The 18745-nt window shown below is 40.9% G+C and overlaps 1 protein-coding gene across 1 annotated transcript in view; it reads right to left on the reverse strand.

Annotated features, from left to right (window-relative positions):
- unm_sa1614 (un-named sa1614) overlaps positions 1 to 18745 on the reverse strand; it is a 119680-nt gene that overhangs the window by 97938 nt on the left and 2997 nt on the right. The gene's annotated exons all lie outside the window — the stretch shown is intronic.

An 18745-nucleotide genomic window follows, 5' to 3' on the forward strand; every position in this document is an offset into this window, starting at 1 on the left:
CAATCACTGGTCCCCCGTGATTCCCACGGGGGACCAGTACGGAGAAAAAAAATGTATGAAATGTATGCATTCACTACTGTAAGTCGCTCTGGATAAGAGTGTCTGCTAAATGACTAAAATGTAAATGTACTCAAGTAGTATTTTACTGGGTGACTGTCACTTTTACTTGAGTAATTTTCTGTTAGCATCTTTACTTTTACTCAAGTATGACAATTGGGTACTTTTTCCACCACTGCAATTAAGTGCAGGAAATGCAGAAATGACAAAAGTGCTGAAATTTGTTTTGGTTGTAGTTGAAGGGTTTGTATAAAACAAAGTATAAGTATAAAACAAATCACAATGGAGAAATACTCATTGAAATCACTAAGAATGTATGTGTTGCCACCCTAGGATCACTCACTACTCATGAAGCAAATGTAGAACTTTAATTATTAAAAAACTAAAAAATACCGTCAAAAACCGTCATACCGTCCATTTTTTTTTTTAAATACCGTGATATAATATTTTGGCCATATCGCCCAACCCTACTGCTTACAAGCAAAAATTAAAGCAGGAAGCACTAGTGACTAGATCAATAAAAAAGTGGTCAGATGAAGCAGATGCTAAGCTACAGGACTGTTTTGCAAGCACAAACTGGAATATGTTCAGCTATTCCTCTGATGGTACTGAGGAGGAGTACACCACATAAGTCATTGGCTTCATCAGTAAGTGCATCGACGATGTCATCGACCACAGTGACTGTACGTACATACCCCAACCAGAAGCCATGGATTACAGGCAACATCCACACTGAGCTAAAGGCTACAGCTGCCGCTCGCAAGGAGCGGGACTCGAACCCGGAAGCTTATAAGAAATCCCGCTATGCCGGACCAGCAAACACTCAAAACGTCAATACACGACTAAGATCGAATCGCACTACACCAGCTCTGATGCTCATCAGGTGTATTTGTATTTGTTATGCATCCCCATTAGCCAAGGCAGCAGCTACTCTACCTGGGGTCCAGCAAAATTAAGACAGTTTATACTATTTTTTTATTTTTTGTTACAATAAATGAAATCAAAGTTTATTTGTCATTCACAGATTTCACAACACACTGTGTGCCCTCAGGCCCCTACTCCACCACTACTACATATCTACAGTACTAAATCCATTTGTATGTACAGTGCATATGTTATCGTGTGTGTGTGTGTATGAATGTGTCTGTGCCAATGTTTGTGTTGCTTTACAGTCCCACTGTTCCATAAGGTGTTTTTTTAATCTGTTTTTTTAAATCTAATTTTACTGCTTGCGTAAGATACTAGATGTGGAATAGAGTTCCATGTAGTCATGGCTCTATGTAATACTGTGTGCCTCCAATAGTGTGTTCTGGACTTGGACTGTGAAGAGACCTCTTGTGACATGTCTTGTGGGGTATGCATGGATGTCCGAGCTGTGTGCCAGTACTTTAGACAGAGAGCTCGGTGCATTCAACATGTCAATATCGCTCATAAATAAAAGTAGTGATGAAGTCAATCTCTCCTCTACTTTTAGCCAGGAGAGATTGACATGCATATAACTAATTTTAGCTCTCTGTGTACATCCAAGGGCCAGCCGTGCTGCCCTGTTCTGAGCCAATTGCAATTTTCCTAAGTCCTTTTTTGAGGCACCTGACCACATGACTGAACAGTAGTCAAGGTGCGACAAAACTAGGGCCTGTAGGACCTGCCTTGTTGATAGTGTTATTAAGGCGGCAGAGCATCGCTTTATTATAGGCCAACTTCTCCCCAACTTTGCCACTACTGCATCAATATATTTTGACCACAGTTTACAATCTAGTGTTTCTCCATGCAGTTTAGTCATCTCAACTTGCTCAATTTCCACATTATTTATTACAAGATTTAGTTGAGGTTTAATTGAGTGTTTTGTTCCAAATACAATGCTTTTAGTTTTAGAAATATTTAGGGCTAACTTATCCTGTTTGGGATAGGGGGCAGTATTGAGAATTTTGGAAAAAATATGTTCCCATTTTTAACTGCCTCCTACACCAACTCAGAAGCTAGAATATGCATATTATTGTTCAGGTTTGGATAGAAAACACTCTGAATTTTCTAAAACTGTTTGAATGGTGTCTGTGAGTATAACAGAACTCCTATGGCAGGCAAAAACCTGACAAGGTTTCAAGCAGGAAGTACCCTGTCTGACAAGGAGTCGTGCGACTTGCATCTTTTTATTGAAAAGTAAGGATCTTAGCTGTAACGTGACAATTCCCAGGGCTCCAATAGGCTCTCAGAACCCGCGAAAAACCTGAAGGTTTACGAGGGAGCCTCAGGCTGAAACACATTATCACCTTTTGTAAGTGGCTGCTCAGAGGACCTTTGAATGAGGCGCGTGCACGATTCGCTCCTGAGGAGAAATTTTATTCGGCTGTTTAGGCTCAATGCATATTCCCGGTCGGAATATTATCACTTATCTACGAGATAAATGGCATAAAAATTGGTTTTAAACAGCGGTTGACATGCTTCGAAGTACGGTAATGGAATATTTAGACATTTTTGTCACGCCAATGCGCCATGCGCGACACCGCGATGAAGCATTCTGATAGTGTCTAGAACTCACGAACAAAACGTCGCTGTTTGGATATAACGATGGGTTATTTGGGACCAAACCAACATTTGTTATTGAAGTAGAAGTCCTGGCAGTGTATTCTGACGAAGAACAAGCAAGGTAAGAACATTTTTCTTATAGGAAATGTGATTTTGGTGGAGGCTGACCTGGGTGGGTATCTAAATAGCTAGCCCTGTGATGCCGGGCTATGTACTTAGATTATTGCAAAATGTGCTTCATCCGAAAAGCTATTTTAAAATCGGACATATCGAGTGCATAGAGGAGTAATGTATCTATAATTCTTAAAATAATTGTTATGCTTTTTGTGAACGTTTATCGTGAGTAATTTAGCAAACTGTTAGTAAATTCCCCAGAAGTGGGGGGTTATGCTTTTTCTGAACGTCACATGCTAATGTAAAAAGCTGTTTTTTGATATAAATATTAACTTGATTGAACAGACATGCATGTATTGTATAACACAATGTCCTAGGTGTGTCATCTGATGAAGATCATAAAAGGTTAGTGCTGCATTTAGCTGTGGTTTGGTTTTATGTGACATGATATGCTAGCTTGAAAAATGGGTGTCTGATTATTTCTGGCTGGGCACTCTGCTGACATAATCTAATGTTTTGCTTTCGTTGTAAAGCCTTTTTGAAATCGGACAGTGGGGTTAGATTAACGAGATTCTTGTCTTTAAATAGCTGTAAAATAGTCATATGTTTGAGAAATTGAAGTAATAGTATTTCTAACGATTCAAAAATCGCGCCACTGGATTTCAGTGGCTGTTACGTAGGTGGGACGAGTTCGTCCCACATGCGCCAGAGAGGTTATTATTACTTGCCACCCACTCTGAAACTAACTGCAGCTCTTTGTTGAGTGTTGCTGTCATTTCAGTCGCTGTAGTAGCTGACGTGTGTAGTCATCCCCATACATAAACACTCAGGCTTTACTCAAAGTTAGCGGCATGTTGTTAGTAAAAATTGAAAAAAGCAAGGGGCCTAAACAGCTACCCTGGGGAATTCCTGATTCTAACTGGATTATATTTGAGAGGCTTCCATTAAAGAACACCCTCTGTGTTCTGTTGCACAAGTAACTCTTTATCCACAAACCCTAACACATACATTTTTCCAGCAGCAGACTATAATCGATAATGTCAAAAGCTGCACTGAAGTCTAACAAGACAGCCCCCCCAATCAGTTAATCATCAATTTCTCTCAGCCAATCATCAGTCATTTGTGTAAGTGCTGTGCTTGTTAACCTCTCTGGGGTATGTGGGACGATTTCGTCCCACCTACGTAACAGCCACTTCAATCCAGTGCCGCGATTTTTGAATCGTTAGAAATGCTATAACTTCAATTTCTCAAACATATGACTATTTCACAGCTATTTAAAGACAAGAATCTCGTTAATCTAACCCCACTGTCCGATTTCAAAAAGGCTTTACAACAAAAGCAAAACATTAGATTATGTTAGCAGAGTACCCAGCCAGAAAAAATCTGACACCCATTTTTCAAGCTAGCATATCATGTCACATAAACCCAAACCACAGCTAAATGCAGCACTAACCTTTTATGATCTTCATCAGATGACACACCTAGGACATTGTGTTATACAATACATGCATGTCTGTTCAATCAAGTTCATATTTATATCAAAAACCAGCTTTTTACATTAGCATGTGACGTTCAGAAAAAGCATAACCACCGCAAACTTCCGGTGAATTTACTAACAGTTTGCTAAATTACTCACGATAAACGTTCACAAAAAGCATAACAATTATTTTAAGAATTATAGATACATTACCCCTCTATGCACTCGATATGTCCGATTTTAAAATAGCTTTTCGGATGAAGCACATTTTGCAATAATCTAAGTACATAGCCCGGCATTACAGGGCTAGCTATTTAGATACCCACCCAGTTCAGCCTCCACCAAAATCACATTTCCTATAAGAAAAATGTTCTTACCTTGCTTGTTCTTCATCAGAATACACTGCCAGGACTTCTACTTCAATAACAAATGTTGGTTTGGTCCCAAATAATCCATCGTTATATTCCAACAGCGACGTTTTGTTCGTGAGTTCTAGACACTATCAGAATGCTTCCTCACGGTCCCGCGCATGGCGCGTTGGCTTGTCAAAAATGTCTAAATATTCCATTACCGTACTTCGAAGCATGTCAACCGCTGTTTAAAACCAATTTTTATGCCATTTATGTCGTAGAGAAGTGATAATATTCCGACCGGGAGTATGCATTGAGCCTAAACAGCCGAATAAAATTTCTCCTCAGAAGCGACTCATGCACGCGCATCATTGAAAGGTCCTCCGAGCAGCCACTTACAAAAGGCGATAATATGTTTCAACCTGAGGCTCCCTCGTAAACCTTCAGGGTTTTCGCGGGCTCTGAGAGCCTATTGGAGCCCTGGGAATTGTCACGTTACAGCTAAGATCCTTACTTTTCAATAAAAAGAGGTAAGACGCACGACTCCTTGTCAGACAGGGTACTTCCTGCTTGAAGCCTTGTCAGGTTTTTGCCTGCCATAGGAGTTCTGTTATACTCACAGACACCATTCAAACAGTTTTAGAAAATTCAGAGTGTTTTCTATCCAAACCTGAACAATAATATGCATATTCTAGCTTCTGAGTTGGTGTAGGAGGCAGTTAAAAATGGGAACATATTTTTTCCAAAATTCTCAATACTGCCCCCTACCCCAAACAGGTTAAGTGTCCTTCCCTGTAAGCATGCTGAAATTATGTTGTCAATTTGTTTACTGTGAAATAGCATTGCCCAGAAATATCTGGGCAAACAATTTTTTTTCTGAAGTTTACTAAGGGTTGGTAACAGGCTTATTGGTCGGCTATTTGAGCCAGTAAAGGGGGCTTTACTATTCTTGGGTAGCGGAATGACTTTAGCTTCCCTCCAGGCTTGAGGGCACACGCTCTCTAGGAGGCTTAAATTGAATATGTGGCATATAAGAGTGGCAATATCGTTTGCTCTTATCCTCAGCAATTTTCCATGCAGATTGTCAGACCCCGGTGGCTTGTCATTGTTGATAGCCAATTTTTTCACCTCTTCCACACTGATTTTACAGAATTCAAAAGTACAATTCTTGTCTTTCATAATTTGGTCCGATATACTTGGATGTGTAGTGTCAGCGGTTGTTGCTGGCATGTCATCACTAAGTTTGCTTATCTTGCCAATGAAAAAGTAATTAAAAGTAGTTTGCAATATCAGTGGGCTTTGTGATGAACGAGCCATCTGATTCAATGAATGAAGGAGCCGAGTTGGCTTTTCTTCCGAAAATGTCATTTAAGGTGCCCCAAAGCTCCTTTATATAATGTATCTTTGTTTCATAGATTAGTTTATTTTTATTTAGTTTAGTCACATGATTTCTTAATTTTCAGTACGTTTGCCAAGCAGTTAGGCTGCCAGACTTAATTGCCATACCTTTTGCCTCATCCCTCTCAACCATACAATTTCTGAATTCCTCATCAATCCAAGGGAATTTAACAGTTTTTACAGTCATTTTCTTAATGGGTGCGTGCTTATTAGTAACTGGAATAAGTGGTTTCATAAATGCATCAAGTGCAGCGTCTGGTTGCTCCTCATTACACACCACAGAACAGCAAATATTCTTACATCATCAACATATGTATCACTACAAAACTTATTGTATGACCTCTAATACACTATATTAGGCCCAGCCTTTGGAATTTTGGTTTTCCTAGATATGGCTATTATATTGTTATCACTACATCCTATGGATTTGGATACTGCTTTAAAGCAAATGTCTGCAGCATTAGTAAAGATGTGATCAATACATGTTGACGATTTAATTCCTGTGCTGTTTGGAACTACCCTGGTAGGTTGACTGAAAGCCTGATCCAGTTTGCAGGCACTGGTTACAGGGTGAAGTTTTTTCCTGAGTAGGCAGCTTGATGATAGCCAATCAATATTTAAATCACATTTTCTCACATGGAATAGCCTTCATTTCTCAGAACAAGTATAGACTGACGAGATTCAGAAGAAAGGTCTTTGTTTCAGGCCATTTTGAGCCTGTAATCGAACCCACAAATGCTGATGCTCCAGATACTCAACTAGTATGAAGAAGGCCAGTTTTATTGCTTCTTTAATCAGAACAGTTTCAGCTGTGCTAACATAATTGCAAAAGGGTTTTCTAATGATCAATTAGCCATTTAAAATGATAAACTTGGACTTGCTAACACAACGTCCCATTGGAACACAGGAGTGATGGTTTCTAATAATGGCCTCTGTACGCCTACTTAGATATTCCATTAAAAAAAAATTGCAGTTTCCAGCTACAATAGTCACTTACAACATTAGCAATGTCTACAGTGTATTTCCGATTAATTTTATGTTGTTTTAATGGATTATTATTTATTTTTTTTAAATGGACATTTCCAAGTGACCCCAAACTTGTGAACGGTAGTGTATGTTAATATGGGCTATTTTTAGCACTTTTCTGGGGTTCTTGATTGTTTTTAATGCTTTACTGGGAAGTTTATCAGAGGTAGACTTACTCATGTTATTTTGGAGCTGATAGTGCAGTGTGAGCTGCATAAAGTGGTCTTCCTACTATTGCACACCGCCTCAGTGCTAACAGTGTAACTCTGGTTTTAGGCTCATGATAATTGCTTACAATGGCTGTAGGATAAACAGATGTATTCGGTGCAATTAGGGGTACATAAATGTAATTGCTTTCATTGTGTTTGCCATTGCCCCTATGATCATGTACATTTGATGCAGTATTATGACGACTCAATGTCACAATGGTAGGGATTAACTGAGCTGGTCTTGGATCATTTACCAGTCATTGTTTTAATGAAGCCTTGAAATGCGTGGACAGAGTCCAGGAGCCAAGATGATTTGGATGGACTACGACATTCCTGTAGAGTATCTTCTGTGTCCAGAATGTGGCAGGGCTTGCAAACCATTACAGACTACAAGAGGAAGCACAGCCGAAGGCTGCCCAGTGACACGAGCATACCAGACGAGGTAAACTACTTCTATGCTCGCTTCAAGGCAAATAACACTGAAACATGCATGAGAGCACCAGCTGTTTCGAAAGACTGTGTGATCACGCTCTCTGCAGCCGATGTCTGTAAGACCTTTAAAACAGGTAAAAATTCACAATGCCGCGGGGCCAGATGGATTACCAGGACGTGTACTTTGAGCATGCGCTGACCAACTGGCAAGTGTCTTCACTGACATTTTCAACCTCTCCCTGTCCAAGTCTGTAATACCAACATGTTTTAAGAAGACCGTGGTGCCTGTGCCCCAAAGAACACCGAGGTAACCTGCCTAAATGACTACCAACCTGTAGCACTCACGTCTGTAGCCATGAAGTGCTTTGAAAGGCTGGTCATGACTCACATCAACACCATTATCCCAGAAACTCTAAACCCACTCCAATTTGCATACCACCCCAACAGATCCACAGATGATGCAATTTCTATTGCACTGCACACTGCCTTTTCCCCACCTGGACAAAAGGAACACATATGCTATTCATTGACTACAGTTCAGCGTTCAACATCATAGTGCCCTCAAAGCTCATCAATAAGCTAAAGACCCTGGGACTAAACACCTCCCTCTGCAACTGGATCCTGGACTTCCTGACGGGCCGCCCCCAGATGGTAAGGGTAGGTAACAACACATCCGCCCAGCTGATCCTCAACACAGGGGTCTCCTCGGGGGTGTGTGCTTAATCCCCTCCTGTACTCCCTGATCACTCATGCCTGCACAGCCAGGCACAACTCCAACACCATCATTAGGTTTGCCGATGATAACAGTGGTAGGCCTGATCACCGACAACGACGAGACTGACCTCCTTCCTATAGGCTGAGACCTGGCTGTGTGGTGCCAGAATAACAACCTATCCCTCAACTTAACCAAGACAAAGGAGATGATTGTGGACTACAGGAAAAGGAGGACCAAGCACGCCCCCATTCTCATCGACGGGGCTGTTGTGGAGCAGGTTGAGAGCTTCAAGTTCCTTGGTGTCCACATCAACAACAAAATAGAATTGTCCAAACACACCAAGACAGTCGTGAAGAGGGCATGACAAAACCTATGCCCCCTCAGGAAACTAAAACTATGGGTCCTGAGATCCTCAAAAGATTCTACAGCTGCAACATCGAGAGCATCCTGACTGGTTGTATCACTGCCTGGTACGGCAACTGCTCGGCCTCTGACCGCAAGGCACTACAGAGAGTAGTGCGTACGGCCCAGTACATTACTGGGACCAAGCTTCCTGCCATCCAGGACCTCTACACCAGGCGGTGTCAGAGGAAGGCCCTAAAAAATTGTCAAAGACCCCAGCCATAGACTGTTCTCTCTACTACCGCATGGCAAGCGGTACCGGAGTGCCAGGTCTAGGGCAAAAAGCCTTCTCAAAAGTTTTTACCCCAAGCCATAAGACTCCTGAACAGGTAATCAAATGGCTACCCGGACTATTTGCATTATGTTTCCCACCAAACCCCTCGTTTACACAGCTGCCACTCTCTGTTATTCATACATGCATAGTCACTTTAACTATACATTCATGTACATACTACCTCAATTGGACCGACCAACCAGTGCTCCCGCATATTGGTTAACCGGGCTAGCTGCATTGTGTCCCGCCACCCACCAACCCCTCTTTTACGTTACTGCTACTCTCTGTTCATCATATATGCATAGTGACTAAAACCATATCTACATGTACATACTACCTCAATCAGCCCGACTAACCGGTGTCTGTTTGTAGCCTCGCTAATTTTATAGCCTCACTACTGTACAGTCGTGGCCAAAAGTTGAGAATGACACAAATATACATTTTAACAAAGTCTACTGCCTCGTATGACGGCAATTTGAACATACTCCAGAATTTTATGAAGAGTGATCAGATGAATTGCAATTAATTGCAAAGTCCCTCTTTGCCTTGCAAATGAACTGAATCTCCCAAAAACATTTCCACTGCATTTCAGACCTGCCACAAAAGGACCAGCTGAAATCATGTCAGTGATTCTCTCGTAAAAACAGATGTGAGTGTTGATGAGGACAAGGCTGGAGATCACTCTGTCATGCTGATTGAGTTCGAATAACAGACTGGGAGTTTCAAAAGGAGGGTGGTGCTTGGATTCATTGTTCTTCCTCTGTCAACCATGCAAGGAAACACGTGCTGTCATCATTGCTTTGTACAAAAAGGGTTTCACAGGCAAGGATATTGCTGCCAGTAAGATTGCATCTAAATCAACAATTTATTGGATCATCAAGATCTTCAAGGAGAGCGGTTCAATTTTTGTGAAGAAGGCTTCAGGGTGCCCAAGAAAGTCCAGCAAGCGCCAGGACCGTCTCCTAAAGTTGATTCAGCTGCGGGACCGGGGCACCACCAGTATAGAGCTTGCTCAGGAATGTCAGCAGGCAGGTGTGAGTGCATCTGCACGCACAGTGAGGCGAAGACTTTTGGAGGATGGCCTGGTGTCAAGAAGGGCAGCAAAGAAGCCACTTCTCTCCAGGAAAAACATCAGGGACAGACTGATATTCTGCAAAAGGTACAGGGATTGGACTGCTGAGGACTGGGGTAAAGTTGTTTTCTCTGATGAATTTCTCCGATTGTTTGGGGCATCCGGAAAAAAGCTTGTCCGGAGAAGACAAGGTGAGCGTTACCATCAGTCCTGTGTCATGCCAACAGTAAAGCATCCTGAGACCATTCATGTGTGGGGTTGCATCTCAGCCAAGGGAGTGGGCTTACTCACAATTTTGCCTAAGAATACAGCCATGAATAAAGAATGGTACCAACACATCCTCCGAGAGCAACTTTTCCCAACCATCCAGGAACAGTTTGGTGATGAACAATGCCTTTTCCAGCATGATGGAGCACCTTGCCATAAGGCAAAAGTGATAACTCAGTGGCTCGGGGAACAAAACATAGATATTTTGGGTCCATGGCCAGGAAACTCCCCAGACCTTAATCCCATTGAGAACTTGTGGTCAATCCTCAAGAGGCGGGTGGACAAGCAAAACCCACAAATTCTGACAAACTCCAAGCATTGATTATGCAAGAATGGGCTGCCATCAGTCAGGATGTGGCCCAGAAGTTAATTGACAGCATGCCAGGGCGGATTGCAGAGGTCTTGAAAAAGAAGGGTCAACACTGCAAATATTGACTCTTTGCATCAACTTCATGTAATTGTCAATTAAAGCCTTTGACACTTATGAAATGCTTGTAATTATACTTCAGTATTCCATCGTAACATCTGACAAAAATATCTAAAGACACTGAAGCAGAAAACTTTGTGGAAATTAATATTTGTGTCATTCTCAACACTTTTGGCCACGACTGTATATAGCCTGTCTTTTTTGTTTTATTTCTTTACTTACCTATTGTTCACCTAATACCTTTTTTTGCACTATTGGTTAGAGCCTGTATGTAAGCATTTCACTGTAAGGTCTACCTACACCTGTTGTATTCGGCGCACGTGACAAATAAACTAGGATTTGATAAAAGCTTTGAAATTGTTTCATGTTGGGTTTATATTTTTGTTCAATGTATAAACAACTAATTTTCATTATTTGATTTATTGTAAAATAACATTTTTACTAACTTCTGTGATAACTTAAAACATCAAGACAAATACACTGTATATACAAAAGTATGTGAACACCCCTTCAAATTAGTGGATTCAGCTCCTTCAGCCACACTGTGTAAAAAAAAAAATCGAGCACACAGCCATGCAATCTCCATAGACACACATTGTCAGTAGAATGGCCTTACTGAATAGCTTAGTGACTTTTAACGTAGCACAATCATAGGAGGACATCTTTCCAACAAGTCAGTTCGTCAAAATTCTGCCCTGCTAGAGCTACCCCAGTCAACTGTAAGTGCTGGTCTTGTAAAGTGGAAATGTCTAGGAGCATCAATGGCTCAGCCATGAAGTGGTAGGCCACACAAGCCCACAGATTGGGATTGCCGAGTGTTGAGGGCGTAGCGCGTAGAAATCGTCTGTCCTCGGTTGCGACACTCACTACCGAGTTCCAAACTGCCTCTGGAAGCAACGGCAGCACAAGAACTGTTCGTCAGGCGCTTCATGTAATGGGTTTCCATGGCCGAGCAGCCGCACACAAGCCTAAGATCACCATGCGCAATGCCAAGCATTGGCTGGAGTGGTGAAAAGCTCGCCGACATTGGACTCTTAAGCAGTGGAAACGCGTTCTCTGGAGTGATGAATCACGCTTCACCATCTGGCAGTCCAGTGAACATAAGTCGGTGCTTGCATCCGTAGCAGTTTGAATGAATTTGACTGGTTACATACAATGCATGGTGTCATGTCTTTAGTATCCTTATGTGATGACATGCTATTTTGATTCCACAATTGAATTACATCATGCAACAATTAACTCATTATTAACCTGGGGCACCACAGAGAAGTTTATTTAAGGAGTTCCGTTTTCCGAATTAACTCTTAGAGATCTAAAGATCTCTTACATTTCAGTCATCAGTCAGTCATTAATTATTCTTTACCTTCTATCAGTCTCATCTGAACGTCGTAAAATTCTTGGTTATCTGCACGAACCCTAGTTTCCATAATGAATCAGCAATATACAAATTGGCTTAATTATTTATTTACTAATTAACTAAATAATCACAGAAATACATAACCAAACAGTAGATATTGGTTACTAACAATGATAGAAAAGTCCCTAGTGGGCTAAGTCAATATGACAGCTTTGTAGACAAAATAAGTTAACAAAGAGCTGCAGTTAGTTTCAGAATGGGTGGCAAGGAATCATTTCGTCCTAAATATTTTAAAAACTAAAAGCATTCACTAAACCCTAAACCTCAGCTAAATATTGTAATTAATAATGTGAAATTATGCAAGTTGAGGTGATTAAACTGATTGGACTAACCATGGATTGTAAACTGTCGTGGTTAAAACATGTTGATACAACAGCTGCTAAGATGGGGAGAAGTCTGTTCATAATAAAGCTCTGCTTTACCTTCTTAACAACACTATCAGTAAGGCAGGTCCTACAGGCCCTAGTTTTGTTGCACCTGGACTACTGTTCAATCGTGTGGTCAGGTGCCACAAAGAGGGACTTATGAAAATTACAATTGGCTCAGAACAGGGCAGCATGGCTGGCCCTTAAACGTACACGGAGAGCTAACAATGATATGCTTGTCAATCTCTCATGGCTCAAAGTGGAAGAGAGATTGACTTGATCAATACTTATTTTTGTGTTGACAAGCTGAATGCACCGAGCTGTCTGTCTAAACTACTGGCACACAGCTCGGACACCCATGTATACCCCACAAGACATGCCACCAGTGGTCTCTTCACAATCCCCAAGTATAGAACAGACTATGGGAGGAGCACAGTATTACATAGAGCTATGACTACATGGAACTCTATTCCACATCAGGTAACTGATGCAAGCAGTAGAATCAAACTATAAAAAACATTTAAATGATAAAAATACACCTTATGTAACAGTGGCGATGGTGAAGAGACACACACAGGTACACACACACACACGCACACACAGAAGCAAGCATACGCACACAAACGCAGGCACACCCACTCTACACACACGTACAGTTGAAGTCAGAAGTTTACATACATTTAGGTTGGAGTCATTAAAACTTGTTTTTCAACCACTCCACAAATTTCTTGTTAACAAACTATAGTTTTGGCAAGTCGGTTAGGACATATACTTTGTGCATGACATAAGTACTTTTTCCAACAATTGTTTACAGATAGATTATTTCACTTATAATTCACTGTATCACAATTCCAGTGGGTCAGAAGTTTACATACATGAAGTTGGCTGTGCCTTTAAACAGCTTGGAAAATTCCAGGAAATTATGTCATGGCTTTAGAAGCTTCTGTTAGGCTAATTGACATCATTTGAGTCAATAGGAAGTGTACCTGTGGATGTATTTCAAGGCCTACCTTCAAACTCAGTGCCTCTCTGCTTGACATCATGGGGGGGGGGGGGGGAAATGAAATCAGCCAAGACTTCAGAAAACAAATTGTAGACCTCTACAAGTCTGGTTCATCCTTGGGAGCAATTTCCAAATGCCTGAAGGTACCACGTTCATCTGTACAAACAATAGTACGCAAGTATAAACACCATGGGACCACGCAGCCGTCATAGAACACATCTCCTTCATGAGCGGTGTTCTGTCTCCTAGAGATGAACATGTTTTGGTGCGAAAAGTGCAAATCAATCCCAGAACAACAGCAAAGGACCTTGTGAAGATGCTGGAGGAAACGGGTACAAAAGTAGGGAGGCTTGCAAGCCGAAGAACACCATCCCAACCGTGAAGAACGGGGGTGGCAGCATCATGTTGTGGGGGTGCTTTGCAGCAGGAGGGACTGGTGCACTCCACAAAATAGATTGCATCATGAGGCAGGAAAATTCTGTGGATATATTGAAGCAACATCTCAAGACATCAGTCAGGAAGATAAAGCTTGGTCGCAAATGGGTTTTCCAAATGGACATTGACCCCAAGCATACTTCCAAAGTTGTGGCAAAATGGCTTAAAGACAACAAAGTCAAGGTATTAGAGTGGCCATCACAAAGCCCAGACCTCAATCCTATAGAACATTTTTGGGCAGAACTGAAAAAGTGTGTGCGGGCAAGGAGGCCTACAAACCTGACTCAGTTACACCAGCTCTGTCAGGAGGAATGGGCCAAAATTCACCCAACTTATTGTGGGAAGCTTGTGGAAGGCTACCCAAAACATTTGACCCAAGTTAAACAATTTAAAGGCAATGCTACCAAATACTAATTGAGTGTATGTATATAAACTTCTGACCCACTGGGAATGTGATGAAAGAAATAAAAGCTGAAATAAATCATTCTCTCTACTATTATTCTGACATTTCACATTCTTAAAATAAAGTGGTGATCCTAATTGACCTTAGACAGGGAATATTTACTTGGATTAAATGTCAGGAATTGTGAAAAACAGAGTTTAAATGTATTTGGCTAAGTTGTACGTAAACTTCCGACTTCAACTATACATTGAAATATTGTTGTGTGGGTATTATCCATTTTGTATTGTAGATATGTAGTGGTGTAATAATGTTATATTATGTGGGGGGGGGGGGGGGGGGGGCAGGTTTACCCACTAAGGAAAGCCTACCTCAAACTCAGTGGATTGAACACCCTCAAAATCAAATCAGAGTGCATTTGTCAAGTGCACAGGATACAGCAGGTGTAAACAGTACAGTGTAGGTCTTCAATATCGCAGAAAAAAATAGTTCAATAAAAGAAATAATAAATAGAGTACACTTGAAAATAAAATAAAAACACAGAACAATATATATTATATACAGTACCAGTCAAAAGTTTGGACACCTACTCATTCAAGAGTTTTTCTTTGTTTTTACATTTTTCAACATTGTTGAATAATAGTGAAGACATTAAAACTATGAAGGTCAGGTGATTGTGGAGGCCAGTTAATCTGATGCAGCACTCCATCACTCTCCTTCTTGGTCAAATAGCCCTTAGCCTGAAAGGGTGTTTTGCGACATTGTCTTGTTGAAAAACAAATGATAGTCCCACTAAGCCCAAACCAGATGGGATGGCGTATCTCTGCAGAATGCTGTGGTAGCCATGATGGTTAAGTGTGCCTTGAAATCGAAATAAATCGCAGACAGATGAGATGTGTCTGTTACTTGAACTCAAGCATTTATTTAGGCTGCAATTTCTGAGGCTGGTAACTCTAATGAACTTAACCTCTGCAGAAGAGGTAACTCTGGGTCTTCCTGTGCTGTGGTGGTCCTCATGAGACCCAGTTTCATCATAGAGCTTGATGGCTTTTGCGACTGCACTGACATTTTCATTATTGACTGACCTTCATGTCTTAAAGTAATCATGGCCTGTCATTTCTCTTTGCTTATTTGAGCTATTCTTGCCATAATATGGACTTGGTCTTTTACCAAATAGGCCTATCTTCTGTAAACCACCCCTACCTTGTCACAGCACAACTGATTGGCTCAAACGCATTATGGAAAGAACTTCCACAAATGAACAATGCACACCTGTTAATTGAAATGCATTCCAGGTGACAGTACCAGTCAAGTGTCTTTATTTTTACTATTTTCTACACTAGAATAGTGAAGACATCAAAACTATTAAACAACACATATGGAATCATGTAGAAGCCAAAAAAAAAAAAAAGTGTTAAACAAATCAAGATATGTTTTATATTTCAGATTCTTCAAAGTAGCCACACTTTGCCTTGATGACAGCTTTGCACTCTCTTGGCATTCTCTCAACCAGCTTCATGAGGTAGTCACTTGGAATGCATTTCAAATAACAGGTGTGCGTTAAAAGTTAATTTGTGGAATTTCTTTCCCGCGTTATATAAGGATGCCGTCCACGGTTCTGTACCAATCTTCAGTGCGCCATAGAATTGGCGCTTTTCCATATGTTGCTATGTGCATAAAAGCAAAGTTAACCAGCATATTGGGATTGAAAACAATGTGGCGGAGGCAGCCCTTGCCTTAGCCTAATTGTCAATTTTTTGTTGTTGAGAAAACCGACTTAAGGTCTATAATCAATAGCCTAACTGTTAAATGTGCCTGGCATTATCAATCATCCATATATACAGTGCTTTCGGAAAGTATTTAGACCCCTTGACTTTTTCCACATTTTGTTATATTACAGCCTTATTCTAAAATGTATTTAATATTTTTTTCTCGGCAATCTACATACAATACCCCACAATGACAAAGCAAAAAACAGGTTTTTAGAAATGTTTGCAAATTAATAACAAAAAAACTGAAATACCTTATTTACATAAGTATTCAGACCCTTTGCTATGAGACTCAAAATTGAGCTCAGGTGCATCCTGTTTCCAGTGATCATCTTTGAGATGTTTCTACAACTTGATTTGGAGTCCACCTTTGGTAAATTTAATTCATTGGACATTATTTGGAAAGGCACACACCTGTCTATATAAGGTCCCACAGTTGACAGTGTATGTCAGGCCAAAACCAAGCCATGAGGTATAAGGAAATCGTCCATAGAGCTCCGAGACAGGATTGTGTTAGGGCACAGATCTGGGGAACGGTACCAAAAAAAAATCTCCAGCATTGAAGATCCCCAAGAACATAGTGGCCTCCATCATTCTTAAAAGTGGAAGAAGTTTGGAACCACCAAGACTCTTCCTAGAGCTGGCCGCACAGGCCAAACTGAGCAATCGGGTGAGAAGTGCCTTGGTCATAGAGGTGACTAAGAACCCGATGGTCACCCTGACAGAGCTATAGAATTCCTCTGTGGAGATAATTTATTTAGTGTTGTTTACACTGTTCCAAACAGTCAGAAAAATAATATTGTAATCTAACAGCACCTATTTATCACACACAATATACACGCAGCTCTCGCTCCTAAACCCTCCTTTCCTTGATCTCCATCTTATTCTTAAGATTACTTATTACTATTATAATAATGATAATCATAATAGGCAATGTCGTTATCATTAGTAGGCTTTGTATAGTAGCCTTGTATTACCACCATCGAGCTGTAGGCCAAAGAGCGTGTCCTGTTTAGTTTTAATACCGTAACTTACTTAGGCTTATATTTCAATATATAGGCTACTGTATCAATCAATCATTCGATCACACAGCATACGAGACATTCATGCTTTGAAATGCAATCAAGCATTTTAGTTTTAAAATGAAATAATAAAAGGAGCTTTGAATAATTAGCCTAAACAATAAATAAACCGCAATTCAAAATGCATGCAACCGCTTTCAGTCTGCTGTAAAGGCTTTCTATATATTTTTTTCCAATAGAACAGGCTCTCTGTGTTCATGCATATATTATGACTACATTTTGTGAAGTTTTCTTTTCGGCTGTTCAGGCACACAACTTATTTTTTGGAGGTAAGCTGAAGTTCGGAGCCCAAGTTTACACCCCATCGTCAGTGATTGGTCAACAGTAGGGATTCTTCAATAAAGTCTTGTCATTCAACGAGAGAGGACTAGTTTTCAAGCAACTTTTTTAATTGAGAAATACTGCACCAAACATCTTAGTTAGATATAAAGTTGCACGACTAAGATCTCTTTGGCAAAAACTATAATTAATGATAGAATTCTTGAGTCATCTAAGATTCATTCCGACTATTTGGAGGAAATGTATACTGGCTACGGCATCTCAAAATGGTCAAACAGTACTTTTGCCACTTTTTTCAAATTTTTCAAGCGAAGGTCTTAATGGAGGACAATTTTTATAACCATAATGCAACACACTTTGAAAAGGGGTGGATCCCGTTTTTTCAAAGTGTGTTGCATTATGGTTATAAAAATTGTCCAGCATGGCCTTTACAAAAGTTGTGTGATCAAAGGTCATGCAATTTTCGATTAAGCCATGGTTCTTCTCACCAACTGCACCCATCACCTACATTGTGGGAGGCACTATTTGTCAACCAAATCATTAGGGTGTTTTGTTTGACCCATTCGAACGTGGCCCATGAGGTGACTGAAACAGGAACAAACTTTGCAGCTATTCTAAAGCTACAGCAGATCCAAATGAAAGTGATATTTCAGACCTCTCTCTAACCAATTCATTGTAGACATGTTATGTTTTCAGTTTGTGTGTGTGATAGGAGGCATAGAAAAGTTTAAACATTTATACAGATACACTTTTATAAACAATAGCAGATATGTTGAAACTGCCATATTGAACTGAGCCTTACTGTTGGAAAACCACTACAGTGTCCGACTAACGGCTGTCGCAAATGCACCTCCCCCGACTTCACTCCTTGACTTGTCCACAGTTGGCTTCGTTAGGCTTACCACTCAAACAAACCATTGTTAAAAACATGACCTCTGGGCCCTCCTGAGTGGCGCAACGGTCTAAGGCACTGCATTACAGTGCTTAAGATGTCACTAGAGACCCAGGTTCGATCCCAGGCTGTGTCACAGCGTGTCGTGATCGGGAAACCCATAAGGTGGCGCACAATAGGACCAGCGCCGGCCAGGTTAGGGGAGTGTTTGGCTGACTCCTTGTGGCGGGCCGGACGCGTGCAAGCGGACTTTTGTCGCCAGATGTACGGTGTTTCCTCCACTGACACATTGGTGTCGGCTGGCTTCCGGGTTAAGTGAACAGTGTGTCAAGAAGCAGTGCGGCTTGGCAGGGTCGT

This window comes from Salmo trutta, chromosome 16 (assembly GCF_901001165.1).
Source record: "Salmo trutta chromosome 16, fSalTru1.1, whole genome shotgun sequence".
Taxonomy (NCBI): domain Eukaryota; kingdom Metazoa; phylum Chordata; class Actinopteri; order Salmoniformes; family Salmonidae; genus Salmo; species Salmo trutta.